Source organism: Passer domesticus, chromosome 4 (genome assembly GCF_036417665.1).
Source record: "Passer domesticus isolate bPasDom1 chromosome 4, bPasDom1.hap1, whole genome shotgun sequence".
Classification (NCBI taxonomy): Eukaryota; Metazoa; Chordata; class Aves; order Passeriformes; family Passeridae; genus Passer; species Passer domesticus.
In genome coordinates this window covers 4,924,739-4,933,503 of record NC_087477.1, presented here as the reverse complement: position 1 = coordinate 4,933,503, position 8,765 = coordinate 4,924,739, and the positions used below count along the sequence as shown (strand labels likewise).

Sequence of the window (8,765 nt, the reverse complement as noted above, 5' to 3'; positions counted from 1 at the left end):
CCTGGATCTACTAGATTCTTCTACTGATGTCAGGAGAAGAAATACTGATCTTCCCCTCTATTTGAGCCACCAACATTCAGTCTAATATTTCATGACCCCCTCCTTCCGGTGTTTCCAGCTCTCCTGTTTAAATGGCCATGTCTAAGGACATCTCTTCAATTGGAGCAGCTGGATCTATGCCCTTCCCCTTCTCCCAGATTTCCTCTTGCAGCTGTTTCCTCCAAACAACTCTCTCAAGAAGACCTTTAGAAGGACTTACTATTATTTTGTCCTTTGAGTTGGCCTCCCTGGAGAAATACCAACAAAAGATTCTCAGAGGCTCAAAAGAGCCTTTACTGGGAACTTTAGAAAATTAGAGAAATTTTGGCAAAAGGTTTATTGTGACATTGTAGTGTTATAGTTTGTTAATTTAAGATTTTTCTAATTTTGAGATTTCTTAATTAATGTATTCATGAGTGTGGTGGGTTTTATTGTCACTTGAATATTTATATATTTATTTTGTTGTGAGATAGGATTAGGAGAAAAGTAAAGCAGGCTTAACATTTTAAAAGGTTATAAAGAAAATGTTATTAAAAGTAACAAAAAGAAAAAAGGTAGTAATGTGAAATACAAAGCTATGTTTCATGTCAGGTACATACAGGCAACGTGTATATCTGTGATTGTGATATGTGTGGAAACTGACTGTGGGACATTTATAAAGACAATTCTAATAAATAACTGAGGAAGGAAAGCATGGAAGAAGGCCTTTGAACCTCTCCTTTGTTTACAATTAATCTTTATAAATCTTGATTTAGGAGCATTTGAATTAAAGCTTTAAGGATGTTGCTGTTTGACAGGAACTTTCTGCTTTGAGCTAAAAAGAGTTTTGCAATAATAACCTTTTGAAGTATCATTTTAGAATATTGTTTGTAGTAAGGATCTTTGAAACTATAGCTTTAGAATATATCAAAAGGAAACATGCTTATCTCAACGCATTAACAAAACAGTGAAAAGCAGCTTAACAAAGGAAGATGAACATCTACTCAAGGATTGATAGTTTCCACCAAGGGAAGCTGGATATCACTGTTACGAGATTTGCAATTAAAAGGTGAACGCATCTGGAATCTAGACCTCACCAGCTGAGAGATTTCTTCCTTCTTTCAGAAGACAGACACCACCATCTGGGGATACTCCTTTCTGGGATACATCCTGAGAAAAACTAAATCATAATAGTGTATAGAATTGTGACATAAAAATTGGGAATGGAAACTGCTGAGAAAACTTATGAGTACCCCTATCAATGCCTGTAAGCCTCAACTATCGGTGTGCAGTTGCAGGGAAAATTTCCCCCACTGTTACCAAGTGCTGTATTGCTCATACTTTACCATATTAATTAATATATTGATTGCTGCCTGAACATTGGCCTAGTCAAGCTTCTCATTTATAACACAATGAGCCATAATCCCTGCTGGGATGGCATGGGACATGGGTACCAATGCTGTGCCCAGGCCGGCTCTGCTGTGCCCGTGGCAGTGCCAGGGGAGTGCCCTGTGCCTGCCCTGAGCCCAGCAGGAGCCTTTCCTTGGCTGTTGTGTGCCCTGCCTGGGGCAGGAGGGCACTGCCAGAGCAGCTTTGGTGGCCCCGGGCACCCGGCCGGGCTGCAGCCGCTGCAGGGGCTCCTGGGGAATGTTGCAGAGCAAAGCTGAAAGCAAACAACAGTTTCTGGAGGGGATTCTGCCCCTGGGCTGTGCTGGGAGCCCAAGGGCAACAGCCCCAAGTGCTGGAGCTCAGTGTCCCTCGGCCAGGCCCTGTTCCCTGGCTCTGCCCTGTCCCCTGTCCCTCTCCTGTCCCTGTCCCTGTCTCCTGTCCTTGTCCCTCAGCTCTCCCCTGTCCCTGTCCCCTGTCCCTTGGCTCTGTGGGGTCGGAGGTGGCAGCAGGACCTGGGGCAGCCCTGGGGGAGAACAACCCTGAGCCCCAGCTGGGCCAGTTGCCCCAGTTCCCCCAGGGGTGCCCAGGTCACTCCCAGCATGGGCTCTGCGGCTCCCAGTCACACCCAGTATGATCCCAGGAACTTTCAGTTGAATTCATTACAATCCCAGTATGATCCCAGTCACTCCCAGAATGATCCCAGAATGGTCCCAGGTGTTACCATTCACCCCTAGGATGGTTCCAGCCTCTCCCAGTATGGTTCCAGTCACCCCCAGTATCATCTCAGTCACTCCCAGTACTCTCAGTACAATGCCCTTTGCCCCCACTATCATCCCAGTATGGTTCCAGTTACTCCCAGTACCATCCCAGTGACTCCCAGATAGTCCCAGTATATTATTCCAGTAGCTTCCTTTATGATTGCTCTGTGATTCCAGTCACTCCTGGCCTCTCCCAGTATATCCCAGTTGCCCGCAGCATGCTTCCACACACTCCCAGTTGCTCCCAGTAGCTTCCACAATTCCAGTTGCTCACAGCAATCCCCAGTCAACTCCAGCATGATTCCAGTTACTCCCTGTATATCCCAGTTGCCCCAACATAGTCCCAGCTGTTCTCAGCTTGCTCCTAGTGACTTCCAATATGATCCCAGTATGACCCCAGTCACCCTCAGTGTGGTCCCAGTTGCTCCAGTATGATCCCAGTTGCTCTCAGTTGCCCCTAGCACTGGCCCAGTCATTCCAAGTGTGATCCCATTCTCCCTCAGCATGGTCCCAGTCAAACCAGTCACACCCAGTATGGTTACAGACACTCCCAGTATATCCCAGTTGCCCTCAGCATACTCATGGTCCTTCCTAGTCACATCCAGCTAACCCAATACAGTTCCAGTTTCCACCAGTATGATCCCAGTCACTCCCAGTATATCCCAGTTGCTGCCACTATGATCCCTGCTGCCCCACTTCTGGTCCTGCTAGGTCCCAGTGTGCTCTGATCCTGCTCCCAGTGGGTCCCAGTCCTGGGTGTGGTGTGTCCCAGTGTATTCTGGTGTGTCCTGGGGTATCTCGGTGTACCCTGCTGTGTCCCAGTGTCCCAGTCCATCCCAGCCTGTCCCAGTCCATCCCAGCCTGTCCCAATCCATCCCTGTCCCAGTCCATCCCAGCTTGTCCCAGTCCATCCCAGCCTGTCCCAGTCCATCCCAGCCTGTCCCAATCCATCCCTGTCCCAGTCCATCCCAGCTTGTCCCAGTCCATCCCAGCCTGTCCCAATCCATCCCAGCCTGTCCCAGTCCATGCCTGTCCCAGTCCATCCCTGTCCCAGTCCATCCCAGCCTGTCCCAGTCCATGCCTGTCCCAGTCCATCCCTGTCCCAGTCCATCCCAGCCTGTCCCAGTCCATGCCTGTCCCAGTCCATCCCAGCCTGTCCCAGTCCGTGCCGGTCCCTTCCCAGCCGCCGTTTCCCGGATCCTGCCCCTCCCGCCCCCGGAGATGCCGCTGGACGCCCCCCAAGGTGCTGCCGGGGCTCGGGGGCTTCGTGTTGGGCTTCGTCTGCTGGGCTGGGGCTCGGCCTCCCCTGCGGTGAGGGGAGAAGGTGAGGGGGGTCCCCGGGGGTCGTGTCCCCCCTCAGAGCGCGTCTGACTCCCCCACGTCCCCCCATGCCGGCGTCACCCCCTTTTCTCTGCCCAGAGCTCCCGACCCAGCTCCTGCTCCCCCTGGGAGGGGCTTTGGGGACTCCCCCAGGGACCCCCTTGAATCCCCATTTTGGGGCACTGGGACCCCCCTGCATCTCCTTCCCCAGTTCCAGGACCCCCTGCACTCCCTTATCCTGCACCAACACCCCCTGCACCCCCTTTCCCGGGTATCCCCCTCTGCCAGCCCCTGGATTCCCTGTTTCCATGAGCCCAGGGACCCCCGGACCCCCATTCCTGGCTAGCCCGGGGCACCTCACCCCCAGGCCTCCCTTTGCTGGGAAACCCGGGCTGGGCACGGGGCTCTGCAGCTGCTCTGGGATTTGTGATCCCCCAGAGGAAAGGGAGGGAACAGGAGAGAGAGAGACAAGGGGATCGGCAATCAGGGATCGCAGTCCCAGCTCCCAGTTCTGCTCCGCCGGGGCTGGGACCCGCAGCCACAGGAAAAATGGATCCAGGATCCCAGTTGTCTTAGGTTACAAATAGGGGAATTCTATTCCTATCTGTTAGAGGTGGGGCACTGATTGTCTGTTCATTGGGCACTTTTCTTAATCTCTTCCACAACCAATCCCCCCCCACTTTGTCACTTTGTACAAGGGCAGGCAAGGACAGGACAAGGGAGAATGGATCCAAATGGAGACAGATTAGGTTTAGCTAAGGGATTCAGAAAAAAAGACTCTGCTGGAACAGGTTGCCCAGAGAAGGCGTGCATGTCCCGTCCCTGACAGTGGTCAAGGCCGGGCTGCACGGAGCTCCAGACAAGCCGGTCTAGTGCAAGGGCTCCCCAGCCACAGCAGGGGGGGTTGCAGCCACGGGATTTTTCAGATCCCTTCTAAGCTCAACCATGGCACGACTCCATGATTCTGGGATGCTTCCCCTCCTCATCCTCTGGCAGAAAAAGAAACTTGGCCCCAAGTTCCAGACTGCAGACCGTGTCTTTTGGCAGCCTGCAACTGTCTCAAGAGAGGATGAAAAGAGATGACATTACTGACACGATTTCCCTTTTCGACTTGAAAATTCAATGCTGCACTCCTGTCCACTCAGGCAAAACTGTCAGAAGAGGCAATTCTTCCCCATGAAATGCTTCGTCTCACCCAAAGAAGAAAGAAGCCACAAGACAGCACTCTTCTTTATTGCTCCATTGTTTTCTTTGGTTATTTCACTAACAGGAATGATTTTGGGGTGTGATTTGTTTCTTTCTCTTTTTCGTTCCGCGGGGCACAGCAGCAACAGCAGCAGCACTTCTCTCCATGGGTCTTCCGTTCGACTTTCCACTGGCTCCCCATCTCCTTCTCGCTCTCACACTCGCTCTACTCCCGTCCCGTCCCGTCCGTGTCCCGCCTCTCCCGCCCGGCTCACGCCGCGTCCCGCACGGCGCCCCTCGGCGGGGCCGCCCCGTGCCCGCCGCTGCCCGGCCCGCCGTGCTTCCGCCTCCGCCGGGCTCTCTCCGTCCCGCCCGTGGCGCCGCTGGAGGTGCCGCTCGCTCTGCTGCTGGCGGAGCAGCACGGTCTTTCGGCTCCGCCTGGCGCGGGCTCTGGCCCGGCCCCGGCCGAGGCCCCGGCCCCGAAGGAAGCCCCTGCCGCGGTTCCGCCCGCAGCCGCCCCGCTGCCGCCCGGCTCCCGGCCCGCCGCCGACAGCGCTGCCGGCAGCTTCCCCGCTCCGAGCTCCGCCGCTCGCCAGCTCGGCCGCCGGCCCCGAGCCGCCGCAGCCCGGGGCGGCTCGGCAAGCAGCAGCGCGCCGGGCGCTCGGCTGCCCCGGGCACAAGAGCGAGAGCGCGGTGCCGCCCGCACGGGCGGAGAAGCCTCGCCCAGAGCAGCTCTGCCGGGAGGGCCGCTGCTGGGCAGCGGCGGCTGCGGCAGCGTTTACTCCGGGACCCGGTAAGAGACGGGGCCGGGTCGGAGCGGGGCGGCGGGCGGCGAGCTGAGCCCGCCGCTGGCCTTGGCTCGCAGGCGGCCATCAAGCAAGCGTGCCGGGAGCGCGTCTGGGAGTGGGCGCGGCCGGTGAGGGAGCGGGGCCCGCGGAGGAGCCGGCGGGGCGAGCCGGGCGGGGCTGAGGCGAGGCCCGGCAGGGCGGCAGGCGGAGGGGAGCGAGCGTGGAGAGAGCGGGGCCCGCGCAGCGTGCCGGGCCGGGCAGTGGCGAGCCGCGGCGGGGCCGGGCAGGGGGCCCAAGGCGCGGCGCAGCATCGGCCCCGCTGTCGGCATCGCGGTCCCCCCGCAGCACAAGGGCGCCCTTGTGGCCCTGGAGCTGGCGCTGCTGTGGAAGGTGTGGCGGCCCGGCTTCCGCGGCGTGGTGCGGCTCCTGGGCTGGTTCGAGGTGCCCGACGGCTTGGCGCTGGTCATGGAGCGTGCGGAGCGCAGTCAGGAGCTCTGGTACTTGCTGGAGGAGCGGGGCTTCCTGACGGAGCCCGTGGCGCGGGGGCTGCTCCGCCCGGTGCTGGAGGCCGTGCGGCACCGCAGCAGCCGCGGCGTCTGCACCGCGACATCAAGGCCGAGAACGTCCTCGTGGACCTGGGCACGGGCGAGGTGAAGCTCATCGACTTCGGGTGCGGCACGATCCTCCAGGACATGTTCTACACCCGGATGTCAGGTGAGCCCAAAGCTGGGCCCAGCCGGGCAGCGGAGGTTCCCCCCTTTGCTGGCAGAGGGGAAACAGGGAGGGAGGGAGGGAGAATCCTTCTTCAGCCAGCTGCAGCCCAGTTGCTTTTTGGCAGGGCAGGGGCTGGCTGTTGTGGAACGGGAGCTGGCTGGGAGGGAGGGAGGGAGCAGCATGGGCCTGATGAGCTGCGCCCGTGTCCCATAGGAATGCTGGAGTACAGCCCAGCGGAGTGGATCCTCTTTGGCTGCTCCCATGGCCAGCCAGCCACCATCTGGTCCCTGGGCATCCTGCTGTACGAGCTGTGCTGTGGGCACCTTCCTTTCCACAGAAGATGTGGAAAGGCCATTGGAGCCACACCATCCAAAAGACCTGGTTTTCCCGTGCCTCTCCCTGGCTAGAGGCAGGGCCCCTTTAGCCGTGGTTATTCTTTCTTTCCTGGGCATTCATACTAGAGGTGCCTTTTAAGGGGATCTGACAGATCATACCCAGCAGCTTGGTCATGGCAGGAGGCTACCTTCACCTTACTGGAACTCCCTCGATTAGTGTTTCCTTCCTTGAGTTTTCCCTCCTTGTGCTGCTAAGACAGAAGTGGGTTTCCCATCCCACGTTCCCATGCCTTCCCCATGGTCACTCAGGAAGAAGCACAGGTCAGCTCGTGGGATGTACTCTCACAGTAGCTGGGGGACGTTGGGCTCTGACTTTGAGGCCTGTGACTTGCACTAGTGCTGCATTTATCTTACCTCCTGCCTCATCTCCCTCATTTCCTCTTTAAATTCTTTTCTGAGGTCCTTAACCACAGCACAGACTGCATCAGGCCTGCATGGGGCCATTGATCACACTCTCATTATTTCTAAGCTTGTTGGTGGCAGAGCCCACTGTCTCTCGGTTGGTATGGGCATTAATGGTTGCAGTGAAGGTGGTGTATTGAGATGGCCCCAGATTTGCCAGACTCCACAGCATTTGGGTGCTCTGATTTCATCTTCGATCTCCTTGGTTCTACAGGGGCGACTGCTGCTGGCTGTGGCTGCCTTGCAGTTCAGCTGGAACCTGGCTGGTTGTAATGTCTGTGGGTTTCACTCCTGCACCGTCAGACTCTTCCTCTTTGAGGCAGGGGGAGGGTTTCTCACCAGCTGGGGATGTGTGTGTGCTCCTTCAGCATCTGGCCACCTCCTTGTTTGGGGAAGGGTTTTCTTTTCTGTTCTTCCTTTTCACCTGTAGAATTTCTTTCCAGTGAGTTGCTAATGGCAGGTGATTGCTGGGTGCTTCAGACAAAGGGAGAGCTCTGTTTCTTTGGGAGTTTTCCCTGGGGAAGCAGGAGGAGGGCCAGAGCTACGGTGGGATTTGGGCTGGGGGAAGGGGCTGGGTGCAGCTCCTAGCCCTGTCTTGGCTTTGGAGGAGCACTGTGGGAGCCACTGCTCTTGGGGAGAGGAATTCCACTGCTGCTGCAGGAGCCCAGCCCAGAGCTGCTTCCTCTGCCGTGGGGTGAGCCTCTGCTGGTGACAACAGCCACTGAACTGGGATCTTATTGACACCCACCTCAATAAAGCAGACACCTATCCCCGTCTGCTCGGGTGCCTGGGATCCTGAGCTCGGCTCTCCCTGCCCTGCTGGGAGCCCCTCACCCCTGCCTGTTAGCTGTACTTAGCCGAAGCAGGAGGCCCGAGGCATCATCTTACAAGGGTAACAAGGCTCTTCTTTTATAGGGCTTTACCTATATGCAACATTGACATACGATTCTTTCAGTCTTAAAGAATAATCTTAAATTTCATTCACGTGAATTTTGACCTCTGTAATATTTGTGTATGATAGATTTGAGTTAACTCTGTTCTGAATCATGTCTTCATAGAATCATAGACTCACGGAATCACTAAGGTTGGGAAAGGTCTGTGAGACCATGGAGTCCCAGCAGTGCTCTATGCCCAGCTTGTCCCCAGCCCAGAGCCCTGAGTGCCACCTGCAGGCCTTCCTGGGACAGCTGCAGGGATGGGCACTGCAAAGCTCCCTGGGCAGCCCCTGCCAAGGCCAGAGCAGCATTTCCCTGGGGAAATTCCTCCTGGTGTCACTTCCATCTCCTTGATGTCATCCTCCACATCTACTTCCATGTCCTCAACCTGCTCTTCCACGTCCACCTCCATCATTTCTTCCTCATTCAGCACCATGTCCACTTCCATCTCCTCCACAGTGTCTCTGTTAGTCTGCAAGAGACAGCACAATCTCACAGTGGGGTTCCTGTCCCACACCATCCATTGCCACGTGGCTGCAGCCTGCTCAAGCAGGCTGCCCCCTCCCTAGAATGGCACTGTACCTCCACTGGCGCAGCAGTGCTCATCCTGCTGGGGTTGGTGCTCCAGAGCAGGCAGCAGGAAAAGCCCAGGCAGCAGCAGCAACAGCTGAGTGCTGACGGGCAGAGCGCAGAGCGAGCGCCAACTGAGCGCTGGCAGCAGGCAGAGTGTCTGCTGTGGTGGTTTCCAGGTGCTGGACGTTCCACCTGGAACACTGTGGGAGCTGTGATGTCACAGAAGTTTCAGGGCCGCTCCACACTGGGAGGTGGGCATGGTGGAATGATGAAATCCTTGAATGGTTT

General features: G+C 56.6%; 1 protein-coding gene across 1 annotated transcript in view; it reads left to right on the top strand.

Annotated features, from left to right (window-relative positions):
* The first annotated feature begins 5,563 nt into the window (after positions 1–5,563).
* Positions 5,564–8,765, top strand: part of LOC135298436 (hydrocephalus-inducing protein-like) — a 258,967-nt gene continuing 255,765 nt past the window's right edge. Inside the window, exon 1 of the mRNA XM_064415996.1 lies at positions 5,564–6,172. The gene's annotated coding sequence lies outside the window, so the exon portion shown is untranslated. The remainder of the gene's footprint in view (positions 6,173–8,765) is intronic.